General features: G+C 41.6%; 1 long non-coding RNA gene across 10 annotated transcripts in view; it reads right to left on the bottom strand.

Annotated features, from left to right (window-relative positions):
* LOC117520852 overlaps nucleotides 1-23,419 on the bottom strand; it is a 28,696-nt gene extending 5,277 nt beyond the window's left edge. For 2 of the 10 annotated variants that reach the window (XR_004563796.1, XR_004563801.1), the window contains exons 1-2: nucleotides 23,282-23,419; nucleotides 17,207-17,214 (exon numbers count right to left, since the gene is read on the bottom strand). This is a non-coding gene — a long non-coding RNA (uncharacterized LOC117520852). Of the gene's footprint in view, nucleotides 1-6,222; nucleotides 6,233-7,459; nucleotides 7,468-14,572; nucleotides 14,608-17,206; nucleotides 17,218-20,749; nucleotides 20,762-21,551; nucleotides 21,554-23,281 lie in introns of those variants that run through there. The other 8 variants (XR_004563793.1, XR_004563790.1, XR_004563783.1 and 5 more) reach the window with 6 other exon arrangements.
* Nucleotides 23,420-23,622: the final 203 nt, after the last annotated feature.

The following is a 23,622-nucleotide window of genomic DNA, read 5'->3' as shown; positions in this document are numbered from 1 at the left end:
TTTCAGACTTTCCCAGAGTATAGGTTCAGCTGAGACACACACTGGTCTTCATCGTCAGGGCTTGGACCATCTGTCATCTTCTTGCTGAGGTCCATCTCCCTGACTGACTTGGTCTTCTTGGTTTGAGTCCTTTATTGAATTAAAGTTTATGATCCATTTTGTTGCTACAGTAATGCTCATCTGTCAAAAGAGTTCCGAGACAAAAAGAGTCATACATCTGAGACAATGTGAAGCCCACTGAGATGTTTTGTGATGTTGGGGCTAAATTTAAAAAGCTGCAGCCGGAAGGACAGACAAATGCTGCTGACAAGAGAATATATTTGCAGACTGTGGAACTGTGAATGACGATTTTGGTCAGATCAATTGAGCAAGTTTGTTGCGGTTCACGATGTGCTGAGAAAGTTACAGACCTGGGTTTTGTGTGTGAAGGTCAGACTCCAGTTTAACTAAGTGGACCTGTGAAGGACTCTGACTCAGTGTGTTTGTGGTTTTTCTGAGTGTGTATAACTGGAGGGTGTGTGTGTGTTTGCAGATGGCTGTGTGATTTTTTTGCATGCAAGTTTTTTTGTGTGCAATAATGCAAGTGTCCTCCTGCACATGTGCGTTTGTGTGTTTTTGGGTGTTTAATAAGCGCACACAAAAGACTGAGGTTGGAAACATTCTGATGTCAACAGCAAAGGAAGAAATAGGAAACACATTTAAAATCACTGGCGCCAAAGACGACATTCAGGAGCCAGGCGAAAGAAAAAAGAAAAGAAAAATCACCACACGGAGCCTGGTATCGTGTGTGACAGGGTGCATCATGGGATAGGTCTTTATCCGCCACGCGCAAAGCAGCCGTCAGGAGAGGTACGGCCCATGTGAGGACAGAGTCGGCGCAGGTTGTACCTATTAAAGCAGCTTAGTAACTCAAGAAGAGGCAATTTAGGAGCGACTGAGGGGAAGGGAGGAGAAGGGAAGAAAGCAAAACTAATGCCTTAACTCCGAAGGCTCCCAAATGACAGCTTTGAGGATTGGCCTGGATGACAGAGCGGCTCGTCATCATAGAGGTGGTTTGAGCGCTGGTAATGAGAGGACTTTCTCCGTGCCAGGCTTTATCACTGACAGATTGCACCAAGGGAAGAAGAGGCCTCCTTTTGTCTCTTCAAAGTCACAGTTGGAATGAAAAAGGCAATCCTGGAATATTCAGAGGGAAATGTGATATTCTGGCAAGACAGAGATCCGAGTTTCTATAAAATTCAAAGCACTGCTTCGCTTGTTGTTGGTCTGAACGCACAGAAGGGGCATAATGGATGACAGAGGAAAATGTACCAACCTACTGCACTTTTTCCCCCCTCAGTTTTCAATCTTTTGCGGTTGGCAGGAGGGACAGAGCCCAGGAAACAGTATCCTATCACTTAAATGGTTAAGTATTTTATGAGTAAAATGCTTCCAAATGTCTCTCAGAAACCTTCCAGACCACACCAAAGACAAAATGAGGTAATATTACGTTTCTGAAAAGTCCCCAGTATGATACCCCGACTCTGCGGTAATTGCATCAGAAAAATTGTCTCTCTCTCTGTTACATGTCAGGCCATTTCACTTGGCAAAAACGGCACTCATTAAGACTGTGGGAGACAATATGTCTCAAATTTTTCCCAGCTGAAGGCTTGTATGTATGCATGCAGCGAAAAGCACCGCAGACAAGCAGTACCACCGAAAACATACACGTGTGACACTTACAACCAGCAGGGGGCACTGCAAATAACACAACCACCCACAAATACGACATTACACCAAAGTTTATCAATGAAGGTTCTGAGTCATCCAGGTCAGGAGATGATCAATCAATCAATCAATCAATTTTTTTTTTTTTTTTTTTTTTTTTTTTATATAGCGCCAAATCACAACAAACAGTTGCCCCAAGGCATGATGTTACGTTATGGATTTCTTAGTGCAGCCAAGACATTCATGACCTCTACAAAGACCACAGCATCATCTGCAAAAGAACCCAAGTCACTGGACTCAATGACCCTGACCCAACACCCAGTTCATGGAACCTCTGAACGCAGTAGAAGGTCAGAATAATACATCTCTGGCAAATGCAAGAATTCACCAAGTAGTAGTCAAAGCTGACTATGATGTCCAGCAATATATTGGGAATTCCACAAACCCTTGGGATGTCCCAGGGAGCAGCCTTACTTTGTGAAAATCAACACAGACTGCAAGAAAGCCCTGTCAATATTCACATTTGTATTCTGATGAATGTGCAAATGGACATCAAGGCTACGTACACAGAGGTGTGTGGAAAAGAGGCATCAATCCCCAAATTAATCACAATGTTCAGCGTTTTGCATGATAGCACACAACTGCGCGCGCATGTGTGTGTGTGTGTGTGTGTGATCACTGTAAAACAGTGCATGCATGAGATGGGAAAGTGTAAAAGAATTCCAGTCCATTTACCATTTAATGCTAACAAAGATCTGCCAATTCTCTCCACAGCATCTAGGAAAAAAACGACCCAGAATGCATTGCTTGGCCAAAATCCTTGCATTTTTTTTTCGTCTCCAGTCAGACAGATTTCCAGCCCCATTATTTACAATGCTTGATATCCATGATTTATTTTTATATTTTATTGTTGTTATTATTATTTATTCATGTCTTCATTTATTTTTTATGGGAAAGCTACACAAGATAATCAGATTTTGCAAGTGTGACCGTGAAGGCTTGGAGAAGAAGACACATTGAGTTAGCTATTAGCGTAAGCTATTAGCATTAGTTGTGGTGTGGACACAGACTTTAAAAGCAGTTAGCACTGCTAGCTGTTAGCGACATCCATGTTTACTGTCTTATTAACTGTGGCTGAACAAAGATAATGATGGCAGTCAGATGTTTAATGACCATCTTATGGAATTTTGAAATATGCAACATTACGAAGCCCTGTGATGCACGAAGCAGCATTGGGCGGCGCGACAATATTTTCCGTGATCAGCGAGATGCAGCTGATTCATTTATTATTTGTCACTTAGTTTGTCCAGTCTGGTTTACACATTTTGGATGTATTTGTAACGCTGGCAGCACCAGTTAGAGCACAACTGGAAAAACAGCCAAATGTAAATCTCTTCAAAATAAGGTGAATCATAACTATGTGGCCCTACAGTGGCCTGGATGTGACTATATGTGTGTTATTGTGTGTCGCTTGTCCAAGTGTACAGTGACATCAAAAGGCAGGTCTCATTTTCTTTCGTCCAGGTCTGCACCGACAACATTAGTGTACATAAAATACCCCCCCCCCCCCCCCCCAAAAAAAAACACCCAAGAATCATAATGGATCTGCCAATATCCCCGTGTCATACGTTCTATCCTGTGGGAATGACCATTTCATCCTACCAGAGTCTGGATGTTTGTAAGAAGTAAACATACAGATGCTTGCTTTGAAATGGATCCAGATTGATCGCACAAACTCAATCGGATGAAGTGAGCTGCCACTTTAAGTGTTCACCATTTCCATTCCGAGCAGTGAGCTTTTTGAACCACCATCATCCTTCTACCACGTTGGCTGATTATTGCAACTGGAGTAAGTGACACTAAAAACCTGCACTGGAACTATTCCTGACGTGCCGTGAACACATGCTAATTCACAAGTCAGTTTCAGGCCGGTTTACCAACTACTGACATGAGACCGACCACACAATAACCCCCACCCCCCCGCCCACCCCCACCCGTCTCCATGGCAGCCTCATCTACTGCAGATTAAAAAACGGCTATCATGAAACGAGTGTTCCCTGTAAGTAATCCCTCCTCTTTGAAAGGAGGCGTTCGGGGGGTGGTTGGAGAGAGAAGCAAAGAAAAATCTGCAGCAATGAGCCTTTTTTGCTTCTAGTTATGTCAGGCTGTATTTTAAACAGTGCTAATCATATACCTTTGTGGACACTTAATTAAAATTACAAAACCAATTTTAATCAGCGGTCCAATTAATATGCAAATGAATGCAAATGTAGTAAAACAAGGTGGTGATTAAGTTAAGGACACTCCATTTCATGTCTTCCTTAAGTGTGAAAACAAACTGTATACCCCCCCCCCCCCAAAAAAAAAAACCCATCTAAGACTGATGGATTGTGATGTTTATGGCAACATGCTGAGTTAGGAAAATATACTCTGAGGTTTTTAAAACAATTAAAGGATGATTGTATTCAGCGCTGGTATCTGTAATCCAGCTGCTCATAGTGCAGATGCGTCACTGATTTAAGATCAGGACAAAGTTATCCAGGGTGCAGCTGCAGGATTCCACCGTTACAGGGTCTGTTTGAAATTGACAGCAAAGGTTTCCAGGCTTGAGGTGAAAGTTGACAATTCTAAACGAGGAGAGGTTCAATTCTAATTAGGCCTTGGAGACACAGTGGTCATTCAGAGCACGATGTATCTGGAGGGGCCTGGGAGGAGCAGGAGGTGAGCAGGTAATAACGAATGTGAATCTGAGTGGATATTAAGTGACTGTAGGCAGAAAAAAGGAGAAAAATTAATTTACCCTGCAAGTGAAGCCTGCAGACGGTGGTGAGCACAGGTCACTAAAGTGTGTCACTGTGACAGGTCCTTAAGAAAAACAAATCTATCCCAAAATGTTTCCACATTAATCTGATACTTAGAAGAGTTTTAAACCAGTGAGGAAAGTTCAAATGAGGCCTTACAATGCATCCAGAAAGTATTCACAGTGCTTCAGTTTCTCCACATTTTGTTATGCTACAGCCTAATTTCAAAATTGAGTAAATTCATTTTTTCCCTAAAAATTCAACTCACAACACCCCATAATAACAAAATGGGAAAAAAATATTTTGAATTTTTTTTGCAAATTTATTAAAAATAAAAACTAAGAAATCACATGTACAGAAGTATTAACTCTTTGCTCAATAATTACAACCTCAAGTCTTCTTGAATATGATGCCACAAGCTTGGTGCACCTATCTTTGGGCAGTTTGGTCCATTCCTCTTTGCAGCACCTCTCGAGCTCCATCAGGTTGGATGGGGAGCGTCGGTGCACAGACATTTTCAGATCTCTTCAGAGATGTTCGATCAGATTCAGGTCTGGGCTCTGGCTGGTCCACTCAAGGACATTCACAGAGTTGTCCTGAAGACACTCCTTTGATATCTTGGCTGTGTGCTTAGGGTCATTGTCCTGCTTAAAGATGAACCGTCATCCCAGTCTGAGGTCAAGAGCGCTCTGGAGCAGCTTTTCATCCAGGATGTCTCTGTACACTGCTGCATTCATCTTTCCCTCAATCCTGACTAGTCTCCCAGTTCATGTTCATGCTGATGAAAAACATCCCCACAACATGATGCTGCCACCACCATGCTTCACTGTAGGGATGGTCCCTGGTTTCCTGCAAGCATGATGCCAAATAGTTCAGTCTTTATCTCATCAGACCAGAGAATTTTGTTTCTCCTGGTCTGAGAGTCCTTCAGGTGCCTTTTGTCAAACTCCAGGTGGGCTGCCATGTGCCTTTTACTAAGGAGTGGCTTCCGTCTGGACACTCTACCATACAGGCCTGATTGGTGAATTACTGCAGAGATGGTTGTCCTTCTGGAAGGTTCTTCTCTCTCCACAGAGGAATGCTGGAGCTCTGACAGAGTGACCATCGGGTTCTTGGTCACCTCCCTGACTAAGGTCCTTCTCCCCCGATCGCTCAGTTTAGATGGGTGGCCAACTCGGGGAAGAGTCCTGGTGGATCTGAACTTCTTGCATTTACAAATGATGGAGACCACTGTGCTCATTGGGATCTTCAAAGCAGTACAAATGTTTCTGTACCCTTCCCCAGATTTGTGCTTTGAGACAATCCTGTCTTGGAGGTCTACAGACAATTCCTTTGACTCCATGCTTGGTTTGTGCTCTGACATCCACTGTCAACTGTGAAACCTTTTATATAGACTGGTGTGTGTGTATTTCACATTGTCATTATGGGATATTGTGGGTAGAGTTTTGAGAAAAAAAATTATTTTATACATTTTGGAATTAGGCTGTAACATAAAATGTGGAAAAGCGTGAAGTGCTGTGAATACTTTCCAGGTGCAGTGCATACACCAAGAGCAATCAATAAATAGTCAACAGCTCTGATGACCTTTGTTGCGGAAGTGTCAACATGAGGCAACTGATCCCTGTGATTGTGAATTTACAGATCCGGTGTGCACAAGGATTTTATAACCTGCTGTCATTTGGGTACAAGATCGGCATTGTTAAAATAAAACCAGAACCTCTTTTCTTTATTAATAGATTTAGTAAAACAGTTCAGGGCTTGTTGCATTATGAATCTGTATTTATTGAAATATAAGTTGCTCCAAAAATAGACATGATTTCTACAGCTCAACCAATATGGATTTATTTAATTTTTCACTTTTGGGGGGGTGATACGATACTAAAAATACGCCAAACATTTCCTTAAACCCTTATGACATGAAATGTAATTGAGGTTTGATGGTTTACAGTTTAAGCATTAACTTTGTTATAAACTACAAATATAACCAATCAACCACCGCCCATCACGCTGCCATTACTTGGATTGGCAGCTTCCGTGCTGCATCACTCAGAATTTGCATAAAATAAACTTTTCACCTATTTTGGCCACACCTAGTTGATGGTATAGTGTCCACGTCTCTTATTACTGCAAAACGCCCACTGTCATGTTATGTTGAATGGCAGTTAGTCACTTTACATCTATCTCTTGCAGCTAATGTGATCAATGGACAAGGGGGGGGGGGGGGTCCCATAAATGCTTGACAGCAATGTAAACAATGACTCTGTAAATGTGGGGAGGGGCAATAATGGGACACTAATGGGCCTTTCACACTGAATCCGTCAGGCCAATCCGTCAACGCACAGGAATCCGTCAGATCCGTTGGATGCGTTTTCCGACGGATACGACGTATGACGTCAGACGCGTCGCTTTGGAAGAGGCCAAAAAAAAAAAAAAGGTGGGGGGCGGAGATTGCCACGTCACACTCTGGCTGTTTCCACAATCTGAAAAAGTTTAGCGAGCGCCATCTTGAATTTGTGTCGCCTGAACTACAAAAAAAGCTTTCAAAAACAGCAGTAGAACGATTCTCCCGATTCTCCCATCACCCTGCTGGGAGAAGCTTTTTTTTCACTCCCTCGGAGTGACCGCCGACCAAGGGAGGACCGACGACTTGGTGGGATATCGATCAAACTGCAACAGCGGGTCGACCCGCACGGAGAAGCCGGCCTTCAGGCATCATCACTGAGCAGAGCGAGGCAGGCAGCCGGGGTGATGGAGCAAACCCACTCAGTCCGAAATCTCCCACTTTTTGGATATATGCGAAGTCCCAGTTTCCCAACGAAGTTTAGTTCTGCAGCTTCATCGAGGTGAGAATAATGTAAAAATAAAACGTGACGTTTACTGAACTGCTTTGAAGGTTTAATGATCGGCTAACGTTAGCATAGCCTTTTAGCACAGTTGATCTGAGTGAACACTTTAATTTCTAAATGGTTCAGTCTTTTTATTTTTTACCAAATAAAGCTACAGCTTTTTTCAGACGCCACAAAAGCTCAACTTTAAATAACTTATTTTTTTGGGCGTTTTTTCCATTGTTTTTTTTTTTTCCTGTTTTTTCCCCTTTTTTAAATATATAAACCGTTTAGTGTTTCTTTATATTTAAAAAAATATTTTTATTTGTCCCAATCAGGAACATTTGCTGTGCAGACAACCAAACTTCCATTGATGAGCTGAACACCACGAAGTCCAGTCGAAAGAAAACATCTCTGCTTTTCAGCAACACCACCAGAGTTCAAAGCTGCAGAAGAGACCTTCATCTGGTCCTGAGAATCCAGCAGAACATCACCTACTTCTAAATAAAAGGCTCTTTGAACAGCAACAATTTTATTATTTTTTAAAAAGCCGTTTCATTTTCTATTTTAACAATAAATGAACAGATCATTAAAAATGTCCACGGGATCAAAGTCAAAAGACATTTGCACAGGTAGAAGCTCTCCACTTATTGTGCTCAAATTCATATTTTAGAAATGACTCTATCCTGATAGCAACATTAAAGGTAATTATATATTTTGGCGAAATTACAAGTTGAAATGACTATATATATATAAAAAAATCATCATGAGCTTTATGTCACAGAAATCCTACTTTACAATCACACTGCAGTCATTGTTATATTATTTCCTGTTGCATTTATAATAAACATTTGTATTTATTTACAGTGTCTGTTTTTCTGTTTAAAATGAGATATAAATAATCTACCAGACTTAAAAAAAAAAAGTACAAATTTCCATGTTATTTTGTCTAAAAATAAATGTCCGAGGTTCCTTATGTTAAACAAGAAATGAAATAATATGAAATAACAGGTGGTTTTAATTTACAGACAAAAGGTTTCTAAAGAACCATTTATTGATTTATTTAGCTATTTTAATTACAAGTGTTCTAAACTTTTTTAACAGTAATCAGAAATAATGAGGTAACAACAACAAAAAACATTTCGAAGGATTTTTCTTCAGAAAACTCCTCCATAAATGAGGAGTCCTGTGACACGTTTGTTTTGCACAGATCAGTGGTTTCTGCACCGTCCATTTTGTAGAGATCAGTGGTTTCTGCCACCTGTCTTCCGTGTTTTGGCCTGACGCGTCGTTCCTATTGGACAACACAAAGGTACGTCACAGCTCAGCAAGTCGGAAGTTGGATTGGATTGAACTTTGACTCCGTCAGCCTGCTGACAAGCGGCAATGCGCGCTCCCGTCAGATGCGTCGGTTTAGCTCGGCTTTTGACGCGACACATCTAAAACGCAACGTGTCTCATTGAAAATAATGCTTTTTAGACCGGTTTTTGACGCATTTGACGCATCTGACGGATTCAGTGTGAAAGGCCCATAATAGTGGACGACAACCACTAAGGCAGGTGTGATGGAGGCCAGCAGGAGTCACTGTGCATGTGGTAGTCAATACGCCTCACCCCACAATCAAAGTATACTCTGGCCACTCAGGCCAGAGCCCGGGTTATAGCCAACTAGTCAGAGCATCCTCCTCTCATGCCGGAGGTTGTGAGTTTGCGTCTCAAGGGGAGCAAGTGGGAGGAGTCAACAACACAACACAGTGCAGAGAAAGCCGCTACACTGGCAACCAGTACCAATCTCTGTGGTGCAGCCAGGTCAAATGTGAGGTGTGTCCTTCTCCAGCATGCAGAGACGTCAACACTGAGATACCAGCATCATACACAAAGAAACGCACCACATCACCAAAACAATGTAGCCGCTACTCCTTGAGAACACAAGTGATACTCCTCTTTAGTCTCCCTAAGCAACTGATTGTTGATCCAAAGTCATTTAAGGAGTATTCAAGGATCCTCCAAAGAGACATTTAAAGTCTGGATCCAGTGTTGATCTCGGACAATCTCAAACCCAAACACTCTGATGACTCACTCAGCTTCTCCAGTGCTGAAATGAAGATATCTAATGATTTCTCAGAGATCACAGCATCATCTGCAAAGTTGAAAGTTGAGTCAATAAACCACCTGCGCTGCTGGTTTCTACGACCCTCCTCAACACCCACTTCACATAGGCAGTACTCCAAGTAATGCTGACACGCAGATATTTTAAGCAACTAGTTACAAATCACTGGTTCCGTCAAAAAAAAAAAACAAGCAAATGATTAACATGAGTGAGACAAGCTAACTTGTAGTTTCTTGTGTAACTTTTGTCAGTGCTGGATTGTGAAGGCAGGTTTAACTTTTGCATTCATGCATTTTTATTTTCTTGCAGTTTTACGAGCATGTTAACGCATGTGGGTTTGGTGCATGTCTAATCTGCAAGTGTTCAGCACATGCGGTGGGCGAGATGTTAGAAACAGCTTGTGTCATCAAGTGTTAGCAACCTGTAATCCCATCTGAGCCGTGAGGATGTGCAGCCCCCTCTCAGCACGCCACCTCCCCGGGGCTCGCTATGCAACCTGCGCCCCGCTGATACCTCCTCTACAGGAGGTTTTCAGGTGACTTACACAAACATGCACACATCAGGGGAGGCAGTGCGGCAGCTGTTCATCAGGCAAAGCTTGTCCCTGAGCAGAGGAGGACGATCACAACAAACACAGGACACGAGCAGGTGGCTGTTTGGGGAACGTTTAGCCTGTGAGGCGGTTGTCAGCAAACCCGGATTTAACACCGAAAGTAGTTTTATTTTAAATACTTTGAATTTAACCTGGGAAATGCTTTGCTGTACTGAAAAGGACTGCGACTGAATTAACTGCTTGTCACATTACTTTGATACCTTAAACCAACAGGTTTTGTTAATTCTCTGAGGTGCAAATCTATGAGCTTGTTATGTTAGCCTGGGGGAAACAACCTGAAAAACCAAAAGAAATCATCAGTAAGGTACTAACTTTTTTTTTCCAGGAATATGTCATCTTACCTAAAGATGTGCAGTAAAAAAAAAACAAACAAAAAAAAAAACAGAAAAATTAGAACTTTAAATATGTTTTTTAAAGCACATTTAAAAAAAAATCATTGCTCACAATAGATGCGCTCCGTTCATGCTAATGCTAGTCATTTAGCATCGTGTGATGTGGTGCTAGTAAGTATTTATGCTAACATTAGCCACGAGATTTCATGCTAATATTAGCCAATTGTGTTTGTATTTATTGGAACTTCGGCTGGATTACAGTGGATTTATCTGTGGGGATTATGCTAGTTTTTATATACGGTCTCTTCTAAACAGGGAATCATTTAAATTTTGGTGATGTCTGGAATGGATCCACATAACTATTACTTTTTTTTTACAGGAGGAGAGAGGATACTTTGGTTCTTGTAGGACGTATGCTCAATAACGAATGCTGCTTTAATTTGCATTTACTGCACAAACCAGAGTTAATGCACGACTGGATCCCCGTCCCCCAGTCATGTGTCACGCAGCATCAAACACTCTTAGATTCTTTGGAAGTGTGCAAATCCATGACGTTGTGTAAGTATTGACCTTTTGTTTATTTCAGAGACATCTGAACTTTGAACTTGACCATAACCACTTACAGGAAAATGAGTTTCAAGTTTCCTGAGGTGGCTGAGACATAAGCAATACAGTACCCTTCCAGAAGTGGCTGCAGACAGTGGAGAAAGTGGAGCTGCATTGTAGAATGTAAATACATCATATTTTCCGGAGTATAAATCCTGTATTGTCAGCCCTTTTATTTGGGATTTTTAGGCACTACTGTAGTGTACATTTTACTACCAGAGTTTATTTTGTTTTGTGCGCTTTAATTCCTGGGAAAACTGGATATAAATAGTCAATATAATTATTATTATGAATAACAAACGTGTTTTTTTTGGTCTATAAGTCGCACCCGAGTATGAGTTGTAGGACCTCCCAAACAATTAGAAAAACGATCACTTATAATCCAGAAAATGCAGTAATAGCTTGCTTTCAATTCTACTCTACAGCGTATTTAATTTTATTTAACCAGGTTAGTCCCACTGAGACTGAGACCTCTTTTGAAAGGGAGACCTGGACAGTTTCCAGTCCACCTAACCTGCATGTTTTTAAATGTGGGAGGCAGCCGGAGCACCTGGAGGAAACCCACGCAAACACGGGGAGAACAAGCAAACTCCACACAGAAAGGCCACAGGTGGGAATCAAACCCATGAACTTCTTGCTGTGAGGCAACTGTGCTGCCAGGATGATGTAGTATGCAGGTAGTTTAGGAAATAACTGACATAAACGCACCACTGATAAAACTTAATTCTTTTATTCCAGTTAGCACCACACGCTCCAACAGCAGTTGTCTACTTGTCTTTCCTGTTTCTCCTTTGTGTTGAAAACCAGAGACTAAATAAGCGACTTTCAAGCTTTGCAATTTTCTGTTGCAAAATCTTTGTACTTGCATGAAGATGTGCATCTTTGTCCAGCGAGCACCGAACGCAAGATGCACAAGATAACGTCATCAACGAAACAAACCCTCATCTTCGTTGCTTTCAAACATTTCACGCAGCACCTCTTTAAACTCAACATTTTGCAGAGAGACGACGTCCAGACGTGTCTAATGAGACAACGCGCCTCCGCGAATAACAGCAAAGCAGAATCTGAGCTGATGATCCATTCAGCACAGACATCAAAAACACAACTCCCAGACAAAATTATCACCTGCATCGTGACACGGCGTGGTGAGAAAAACGCCGCACTACCAATCACAAACAGCAGATATGGAGCGTTTGTCAAGTGACAAGTGTTGAAAGGTATTTTTGAAAATGGAAAGTAAAAATTGCAACACATCTGAAAATTAGACGGCAGTGAAGTGTCTGTTTTTTCGTCTCAACAGCAGTAAATTACCTGACTGTCAATCTTCTTTTTGAGGTGCATTTCCTTTGTTTTTTTTTTAACACCTTCTGTTGAAGCAGAGGTCACAGGTTTGAGTCCCTCACAAAAACAATGAGCATGTGCTCAGCATGAAGCTACAAAACTCCATCACAGTTTTTGAAGGAAGTTCATATATGGGATTTTTAAAGTGATAAAATAATCAACTCAAGCCTCAGTCACTCAGCCACATGACAAATCCTCAACATTATGCCCACCAAATGCGCCTCCTACATCCTGATGACTTCATGAGCTGCACATTTTCGTCAGCCTGTTGCAGCCAGTTTTGCCGGTAAATGTCCTCAACTCCACCTGTTGCTGGGGTCATCACGCCCCAATTCACGTCCCTGTACGCCAAATAAATTGTTAAAGGAAAGTGTCAAGGTCAAAGCCTCACTTTGCAAGAGAATTAATCTTCAACACTTACAGTACTGTGCAAATGTTTTAGGCACATTTAATGCATCACAAAAAGCATTAAATTTGAAAACCTAAATATTCATAAATAAATTAAATGTGTGAATTTCAACTTCCCTGATAATTTATATAAAAACTGGATTTTACTTACATGTGATTTTTCAGTATATAAGTAGCACCTGAGTAGAATTTATAATATTAAATTGTGTTTTACAGTCATTTTAAAATTGCATGATCATTTGCAACTGTTTGTGAGGTATTCTACTGGCCAGTACACTTCAAATAAAATTATTATTATTAATGCTACTTTTATCATAACTATGGGTGCCTTTTGCATAGTACTCTAAATAAATACTAAAATATCCCAAGTGTGCTAACTAGCAGAAATAAATAAACGGCAACATGTTTAGAGAAAAATAAAATGCAGAAATGGCAATTAAAATAAATGAGTAAATTATAAATAAATAAATATGCATGTCAAAATAATACATAAATACACTAATTATATAAATACAGTGGGGGAAATAAGTATTTGATCCACTGCCAATTTTGTATGTTTTTCCACCTACAAAGAATGTAGAGGTCTGTATTTTTTATTGTAAGTTCACTTCAACTGTGAGAGACAATGTTAAAAAAAAAAAAAAAAATATTGTATGATTTTTTAAAAATAATTCATTTGCATTTTATTGCATGAAATAAGTATTTGATCCAACTACCAACCAGCAAGAATTCTGGCTCTCACAGACCTGTTAATTTTTCTTTAAGAAGCCCTCTTACTCTGCACTCTTTACCTGTATTAACTGCACCTGTTTGAACTTGTTACCTGTATAAAAGACACCTGTTCACACACTCAATCAATCAAACTCCAACCTGTCCACCATAGCCAAGACCAAAGAGCTGTCTAAGGACACCAGGGACAAAACTGTAGACCTGCACAATGCTGGGATGGACTACAGGACAACAGGCAAGCAGCTTCGTGGAAGACAACAACTGTTATGATTATTTATTAGAAAGTGGAAGAAACACAAGATGACTGTCAGTCTCCCTCGGTCTGGGATTCCATGCAAGATCTCACTTTGTGGGGTAAGAATGATTCTGAGAAATGCTTAGAACTACACAGGAGGACCTGGTCAATAACCTGAAGAGAGCTGGGACCACAGTCACAAAGATTACATTAGTAACACATGATGCTGTCATGGTTTAAAACCCCGCAAGGCAGCAAGGTCCCCCTGCTCAAGCCAGCACATGTCCAGGCCCGTTTGAAGTTCACCAGTGACCATCTGGATGATCCAGAGGAGGCATGGGAGAAGGTCATGTGGTCGGATGAGACCAGAATAGAGTTTTTTGGAATCAACTCCACTTACCATGTTTAGAGGATGAGAACAACCCCAAGAAAACCATCCCAACCGTGAAGCATGGGGGTGGAAACATCATACTCTGGGGGTGCTCTTCTGCAAAGAGGACAGGACGACTGCACCGTATTGAAGGGAGGATGGAAGCGGTCATGTATTGTGAGATTTTGGCAAACAGCCTCCTTCCCTCAGTAAGAGCATTGAAGATGGGTCATGGCTGGGTCTTCCAGCATGACAATGACCCCAAACACACAGCCGCAACTAAGGAGGGGCTCCGTAAGAAGCATTTCAAGGTCCTGGAGTGACCTGGCCAGTCTCCAGACCTGAACTCAATAGAAAATCTTTGGAGGGAGCTGAAACTCCAAACCTGAAAGATCTGGAGAAGATCTGTATGGAGGAGTGGACCAAAATCCCTGCTGCAGTGTGTGAAAACCTGGTGAAAATCTACAGGAAACATCTGACCTCTGTAAGGGCAGACAAATGTTTCTGTACCAATTGTTAAGCTCTGTTTTTCTAGGGGATCAAATACTCATTTTGTGCAATAAAATGCAAATTAATTATTTAAAAAAAATCATACAATGTGATATTCTGATTATTTTTGTTGTTTTTTTTAAGATTCTGTCTCTCACAGCTGAAGTGTCACTACGATAAAAATACAGACCTCTACATTCTTTGTAGGTGGAAAAACCTGCAAACATGACAGTGGATCAAATACTTATTTCCCCCACTGTGTATCTACATTTATCTTTTTGAATCCATCTTTAAATTTGTATCTTTGCAAACTTAATTATTCTTTTTACATCTTTTATTTATTTAAGGAGGCACTCTGAACATTTTGTTTGTACCGACACAAACACGATGTGTATCTTTGGGTGATTAAATTACGCACAGGGATGTTTGCTGTGTCGAGTCCCTTCACTGGAAAAGGAAGCCGCATGAAGGTGATACTAATGGTGGTCTGGCAGGTCGGCAGAGAAATCCACTCAATAGGCAATTTAAAAATGGAAGTAGAGGATTTGACTAAGCAATAAAAGTGTTGTGCTGCCAGACAGGGAGCACGGCGAAGCAGAAACGGGGAGGAAGGTGGACCAATTATCTTATTTATAAACCAACAGCAATTCCACTGATGACTCCATGTCAAATTTGATCAGAATGTGGGGTTTGGAGTTCCCCAACCAAGGAAAAAATCATTGATCTAATTCTCTTTATTGGTTATAATCATGAGTCCCCTCTTGGACTGCACTAATCAGAATCCCATTGATTTCCACTGGACTCAGAGTCGACTGTCTGCAGCATTCTAGTGATCACAGACGGAGAGTTCAGAGGACAGAGTTTACTCACATTTTGTAAATCACATGTCACACCTGTTTTATATCAAGCAGCTGCACCTTTATTGACACCTGTAGGACAGCAGGAGGAACTGCAGCTGTGCCAACAGACTTTTCCACAGCTGCACTGGCCTCAAGGTAGATGTAGCAAAGTGTTTATTAGAGCCCATACCTCTAACAAGAACTAAAATAACCCATTTCCCATCCCTGTTCGGGGATTCTGAGGCATTCCCAAGCCAGTTGGGTGATATAATCCCTCCAGAATGTCCTGGGTCTTACCCACAGTCACACACTGAGGTCACGCTTAGCCACCTCCTAGCTGGATGTGCCTGGAAGACCTCTCTGGGTGGACAAACAGTGGGTATCCCCACCAGAGACCCAAACCACCTCAGCTGGCTTCTTTCGATGCAAAGAAGCAGTGACTCCACTCTGAGATCCTCCACATATTCGAGCTTCTCTCCTCATCCCTGAGTGTAAGCCCAAAGTTCATGACAACAGGTGAAGATGGGATCATAAATGGACCAGTAATTAGAGAGCCTTCCCCGTCTGGTTCAGCTCTTTCATCACCACAATGGTCCAGCACTGCACCTGTAGGACCTCAGACATAACCCCAGCCACCCTATTGACCTCACAGTCCATCTTAACCCACACTCATTAACAAGACTCTAACATACTTTAACTCCTCCACTTGGGGCAATAACTCTCCCCTCACCCAGAGAGGACAATTCACCCTTTTCCAACAGGACCATGTCTCAGATTTGGAGTTGCTGATGCTCATCCCAGTTGCTTCGCACTCTGTCTCAAACCTGCTCAGTCCACATCAGAGGTCACTGTCTGAGAAGGCCAACAGAACCACACCATCCACAAAAAGCAGAGATGTAATTCTTAAGTCACTAAACTGGACAAGTCTCCGGTCCCCAACTTCACCTTGAAATCTTGTCCATGAAAATTGTGAGCAGGATTGATGACAAGGGGCAGCCCTGGCAGAGTCCAACAACTATCAGAAAGAGGTCTGATGAAGTGTCAAGAACAGGGACACAGCTCCCACTTTGGTTGTACAGAGACCGGATCGCGTGTTGCAGTGGACCCGGTACCTCATACTACAGCAGCACTTCCCATGAGACATCTCAGGGTACCAGGTCATAGGCCTTTTCTAAAAACAAATAAACACATACAGACTGGTTGGGCATAATGTCAAGTCCCCACCAATATTCATACAAGGATCAAATGCTTGTCCATCATTCCGTGACCCAGCTGGAACCTATATTGCTCCTCCTGAATCTGAGGTTCAGCTATCTGTTTCAGTCCCCTCTCTGGCACCCTCGCAAAGGCTTTCCTGAGGAGGCTGAGAAGTGTGTTCCCTCTGTAACGAACACACTCTACAGTCCCCTAATTTAAATACAACATCCTACACCCCCCAGTTTGCCAATCCAGAGGTACTGTCCTCAAATTCCATACAAAACTGTATAGGCATGTCAGAAACCTCCAGAGACTTCAGCATCTCAGTGTGAATCTCAGTGGGCAGTGGACAGAGGCATACGATCACAGAGACTTTCAGAACCCACATCTATACTCTGAACAATACTAAAATTGAATCTGTTCTCTCGATCAGACTGACCATTTCATTACAATTTGAGGCAATCGGCAGAAACAATAAGAATAAGATCAACTTTATTTATCCCAAAGGAAATTATAAAAGTTCAGCAATCCTACTCAAGGATGCTTATGTATGCATGCATCTACATGTGCACGGGCCATGACGTCTCAGAAGGCGTCCCCCTGACCTTATTTTCTTCTTAAATGTGCAGGCATTACAATGTCCAATGGGGGAGTAGCACGAGTACTTAATGCACAGAAAACCACAGATGAACAATAGAAAACCAAGGTCAACTAATGCCTCCAAATACTTGGTATGCGCTCAATGTCATTTACTACATAGTATCCAACCATTACTGCTGTATGTACAAGAGGTTACTGAGCAAATAGTCGGAACACAACTTGGACGTACTACGCCACTGCCATCTTACCTCTTTTATCCCAGATGTTTACAGATGACACATATATGTACGTATACCCAAGTACGCCACAAAGCAACGTTCTGCATGTTCTTTATTTTTATTGTAAGCTATTGTATATAGTAAGTTACCATGTTTTTTTTCTTTTTTGGGGATCTAACTGACATCCAGGTGAAGAGCTCCTGCTGTCGCACACTGAACGGTCCACCTTGCCTCCACTGTGCATGCGTCATTTCAGAGCTGAGCCACTCGTCTGAGACAGAGTCTCTTCATCCAAAGCAATCAAAGGGATTAATGTGATTATTAACCATCAGATAAGGTAAAACCTCTTAAATCATTCTAAAGTGAGTTTTAAAGCAGAAACCAGATGATACTCTGTGACGCTTTGAAATGACTGACGCGCAGTGAACGCATCAGCTAGCAGCTCATGTAGCCGTGGTGCTCTGATCGTTTCCTTCGTCTTTTCTGATGAAATAATGTTGAATTTATGTAGAAATGATTGTTGTACAAAAGCTTCACATATCTGTTGCTGAGACAGATGATGACTGGAGGCAGTATGACGCAAAAAACAAGGTGATAATCAGTGAACCGCAGCTAATGACGCATGCACAGTGAGGGCAGGACAGACCAAATTTTAGGGGGGAGCGTTCGGTTGGCGACACCGCTTAAGCGTGTGAATGTATTTGTGAAATGTCTATAAAAGTACATGTTTTATGGCTTTTAACCGCAAAAAGGCCAGAAATTTAGAAACCTGTCAGGTTGTTAGAATTTAAAGGAACCTTTGCATCACTACACTCATTATTCCATAAACTTGTACATGTAGCGATGCAGCGTTGTTTACATGTAGATTAAATTAAAAAACAGCCATAAACAAACAGGAAACAAATAAGGGTAGAATAAAACATCAAAGTGAATAAAGAGTTACCTCATTTTCAGAAACATGCAGCCAAGTGGGACTAGAACAGTGGAATGAAGTCAGTTATCAAACAGTCACTTATCAAATCACCTAGAAAACTGGTTTTGCTCTATTTGATGTGAGAACAGCACCTTATTTCTTTGTTAATGAATGAGTTAGTTTTATGATCCAGTGTGCCACTCTGTAATATCAACACATCACCATCATGATGAGCGCACTCACTTTTACAGGTGGAAGAAGATGCCGCGGCTGCCGTGAGTGCAGCTGGACTCAGCTGGAAAGGAGAGAACCCAAGACTCCTGTTCCACTGACAAACAGGTGATCATTACAGCACATTAAAATCCACATTACAGCTTTTAGTGCCTCCTCAGGAGTCAAATGTGGCGCCTCAGTCATCGGCAGGCTGACTAACTTGCTGCACCGTGGTGTAATGGCATTTCACGTGGAGCCCTGCCCACGGGCTGTGATTTGGGAATTGTACGCTCCCAGACGCATGTGATGTTACTGTACGTGGACAAACACAGATCAGCTTCATGTTCATTTCAAATACTAATGGAGTATTTATTGCAGACCGGGGGTATATGCAATGTTCCAGACTTCACATTGACCTTATTATGCAACTAAGATGGAAATACAAGTGACATTTGCTGAATGTGGTTTGATTCTGCTACAGGTTCAAGGTTGAAATAAAGATCAGTGTCCTCAGAAAATATGTGAAACTGTCATGAAACACTCGTTTCATGACAGTTTCTTGAGGGCCACATAACACAAAACATGAACCCCATTTAGGGTGATTCCAGTGTCCAAGTGTATGTATGTGGTTACACTGCTTGCGTTGACACTGAGGTTGGCAATCTGTTTCAAACCAGATTCAATCTGGATTGCTTTCTTGCCGGATCGTGTTCAGACCTGTCTTTCAAATTCTGCTCATCCTACACACGTGTTCATATTCAATCTGGCTCAAGCCAAAAGAGATGTGTCTGGAAGTCAGAGTGCGGGAGTGTGGGTGTGGACGTGGAAGGGCGGGTGTGTGGATCTGGAGCACGGGTTTGTGTAACAAACTGAAGGGAATGAACCCTTCAGATTTTCTTGGTGAGAAGGTGCCGCAGAGACAGAAGGTTATTTGCTGTTGCAGACACACTGCCAGCCAGAGTGAAGAGGACCCTGTTAATGCACAGATGTACAGTAGTGTTCAGAATAATAGTAGTAGTAGTAGTAGTAGTAGTTACATGGGAAACAAGGTACCAGTAGATTCAGTAGATTCTCACAAATCCAACAAGACCAAGCATTCATGATATGCACACTCTTAAGGCTATGAAATTGGGCGATTAGTAAAAAAAGTAGAAAAGGGGGTGTTCACAATAATAGTAGTGTGACATTCAGTCAGTGAGTTCGTCAATTTTGTGGAACAAACAGGTGTGAATCAGGTGTCCCCTATTTAAGGATGAAGCCAGCACCTGTTGAACATGCTTTTCTCTTTGAAAGACTGAGGAAAATGGGACGTTCAAGACATTGTTCAGAAGAACAGCATAGTTTGATTAAAAAGTTGATTGGAGAGGGGAAAACTTATACGCAGGTGCAAAAAATTATAGGCTGTTCATCTACAATGATCTCCAATGCTTTAAAATGGACAAAAAAAAAAAACCAGAGACGCGTGGAAGAAAACGGAAAACAACCATCAAAATGGATAGAAGAATAACCAGCATGGCAAAGGCTCACCCATTGATCAGCTCCAGGATGATCAAAGACAGTCTGGAGTTACCTGTAAGTGATGTGACAGAAGACGCCTGTGTGAAGCTAATTTATTTGCAAGAATCCCCTGCAAAGTCCCTCAAATAAAAGACGTGCAGAAGAGGTTACAATTTGCCAAAGAAAACATCAACTGGCCTAAAGAGAAATGGAGGAATATTTTGTGGACTGATGAGAGTAAAATTGTTGTTCTTGGGTCCAAGGGCCGCAGACAGTTTGTGAGACGACCCCCAAACTCTGAATTCAAGCCACAGTTCACAGTGAAGCATGGTGGTGTAAGCATCATGATATGGGCATGTTTCTCCTACTATGGTGTTGGGCCTATATATCGCATACCAGGTATCATGGATCAGTTTGGATATGTCAAAATACTTGAGGTCATGTTGCCTTATGCTGAAGAGGACATGCCCTTGAAATGGGTGTTTCAACAAGACAATGACCCCAAGCACACAAGCAAAATCTTGGTTCCAAACCAACAAAATTAACGCCTCGCAGATGTGAAGAAATCATGAAAAACTGTGGTTATACAACTAAATACTAGTTTAGTGATTCACAGGATTGCTAAAAAAGCAGTTTGAACATAACAGTTTTGAGTTTGTAGCGTCAACAGCAGATGCTACTATTATTGCGAACACCCCCTTTTCTACTTTTTTTTTTTACTAATAGCCCAATTTCATAGCTTTAAGAGTGTGCATATCATGAATGCTTGGTCTTGCTGGATTTGTGAGAATCTACTGAATCTACTGGTACCTTGTTTCAAATGTAACAATAAGAAATATACTCAAAACCTGGATTAATCTTTTTAGTCACATAGCACTACTATTATTCTGAACACTACTATAGTGACAAAGTTTGACATCAGAATCTGCAAAATGGCCAGATTATAGCCACATCTGCGTCAAGACCTTCCAAATCCCACTCAAATCCAGCTCAATCCACCTCTGTCTTAAATGGGCAGAGTAAAACACATGCAGTAAAATATAAATTATTACCTGTTAGTTTCAGTGGAATTCATTGCATTCTGAAGAAAAATAATTCACATAAAGCGTCCTGATTATCCAAAATGGCATCTAAAAATACTAATTCCTTGTTGTGACTGAAGCAAAGTCTCTCTGTGACACAGCTGCTCCGTCACATCTCCTCTCTCACACTGGGTCTCTCCCACAGGTGATGAAATTATTCCATCAGCCACAAAGAAATAAAATGAAATAATGTTAAAATTACTCAGTTTTGCCTCTGTGTGAAGCGGACGGTAACAGGCGGACTGGCTCTGTGGCTGGCATGAAGCTGGACTCTCTGATGATGGTGGCTGAGCAGAGAACGCTGGACAAACTGCTGCACATTATGGGCGATGCCAGTCACCGTCTGCACACCGTCATCAGCAAACAGAGGAGCCTCTTCAGCCACAGACTGCTCCTTCCCAAGTGCAGGACCAACAGACTGAAAAACTCCTTTGTCCCACAGGCCATCAGACTGTACAAATCCTCACTCAGGGGGAGGAGGAGTAACAGGAAGACAGAGGACAGGAAGGAGAGGAACGGGAGTAGCCAGTAAGCCAGTAGTTCTGGTATTTCAATTTGTATTTACTTTTTGCAAATTCTTACTTGTACTTTTGATACTCTGTGTGCTTCTTACCCTGTGTTCTACTGTCTAATACTGAGGGAACCTCAGTTTCCCTGAGGGAGTCTTCCCAAGGGATTAATAAAATTCTATCTAATCTCATCTACAACATCCTCTTGGTATCTTTTCACAAACCACTGAGATTGCAATGGTCACCGTGAAGTACGAAGCTGCACCTGAATTCCGCAGGAGAGCTGCCAAGACCGAAAGCACACAAATACAGACCGCGTTATGATGGCAACCTGTAGCGCTAACTAATTAAAAACCCCTCTCTCTCGGGAAATATGACAACAAACTGCTCAAAATTCAGCATATATGTCAAAAAAATGGTAGATCTCCGGTGAAATGTGACATCATCCGTTGTGCACAAACTCCACGTGAGACAACAACACACACAAGGGCCGCTGAAGCAGTTACGCAGAGAGGTATTTTCACATCCCCTCTGAGGATCGGGTGTGTTTTAAACCACACGACAGACTCCGTAACTCCGTCCTGTGTAAAGGGGCCTAAGCATGACGATGATTATACTGAGTATTTAGCTGTCACTGTCAGTCGGGTGGATGGCACACCAGTGTCAGTCATCACAGAGGTGAGAGTGCACCACAATTTGGATTACACTATGCAGTCAACATACTGATAAATCAGACCAATAACAGCACAATATTTAGAATAGCTTTTATTTCCATACACACAAATGCATTGTGAACACTGCAACATTCTATTCCTTCTCAAAACATGAAGAAAAATCAATCAAATTTGTTATTACTTTGCAGAAAGTGATGAAAAAAATAAGGCTGTTCAAAAAATAGCTGTCTGTATTTTTCTTTACAAACTCAAACATTTACTGTACAAACTGAAAACTGCTTAAAGATTTATGTTTCCTGTGAATTACTGAACTCATATTTAGTCGTATAAATGTTTCTGAGAAGTGCTTCACGTCTGTGTTGCATGGAGTCAACCAACTTCTGGCGCCTGTGAACAGGTTTTCCAGCACAGGACCATTGGACTACATTCTGCAATTCCTCTGGATTTCTTGGTTTTGCCTCAGAAACAGCATTTTTGATGTCACTCCACAGGTTTTCTATTGGATTAAGGTCCCAGGATTGGGCTGGCCGCTCCATAATGTTAATCTTGTTAGTCTGGAACCAAGATGCTGCTGACTTGCTGGTGTGTTTGGGGGTCACTCTCTCATTGAAACACCCACTTCAAGGGTATTTCCTCTTCGGTATAAGACAACATGACCTCTTCAAGTATTCTGATATATTCAAACTGATCCATGATCCCTGGTATGTGATAAATAGGCTCGACACCATATCATGATGTTCCACCAGGCTTCACTGTCTTCACAGTGGACAGTGACTTCAATTCAGTTTTTGGTTGTCTGACAAATGGGCCCTAAATCCAAAAAGGACAATCATGTTCACTCACTCATCTTCAACGGCTTATCCAGGACCAGGTCACAGAATCTTGCTTTCATCAATCCACAAAATGTTTCTCCATTTCTCTTTAGTGTTTTTCTGTCAAACTGTGACCTCTACAGCACACGTCATTCCCCGAACCAACAGTGGGACTTTGTGGGGTCTTCTTGTCCGTAGTTTGTCTTCACATAGGTGTCTTCTGATTGTTACAGTACTCACAGGTAACTTTAGACCTTCTCTGATCCCCCTGGAGCTGATCATTGTCTTTCTCATTCTGTCTATTCTTTGATCCATTTGAATGGTGGTTTTCTGTTTTCTTCCAAGTCTTTCTGGTTTTGGTTGATATTTTAAAGCATTTTAGATCATTTTATCTGAGCAGTCTATTATTTTCTGCACTTCTTTATGTTTTCTTCTCTCCAATCAACTTTTTAACCAAAGCACACTGTTCTTCTGAACAACAAATGTCTGGAACAACCCATTTT

The sequence above is a fragment of the Thalassophryne amazonica genome, chromosome 1 (assembly GCF_902500255.1).
Source record: "Thalassophryne amazonica chromosome 1, fThaAma1.1, whole genome shotgun sequence".
Classification (NCBI taxonomy): Eukaryota; Metazoa; Chordata; class Actinopteri; order Batrachoidiformes; family Batrachoididae; genus Thalassophryne; species Thalassophryne amazonica.
Note: the sequence above shows the minus strand (reverse complement) of the source record. Positions and strands in the feature narration are given on the sequence as shown.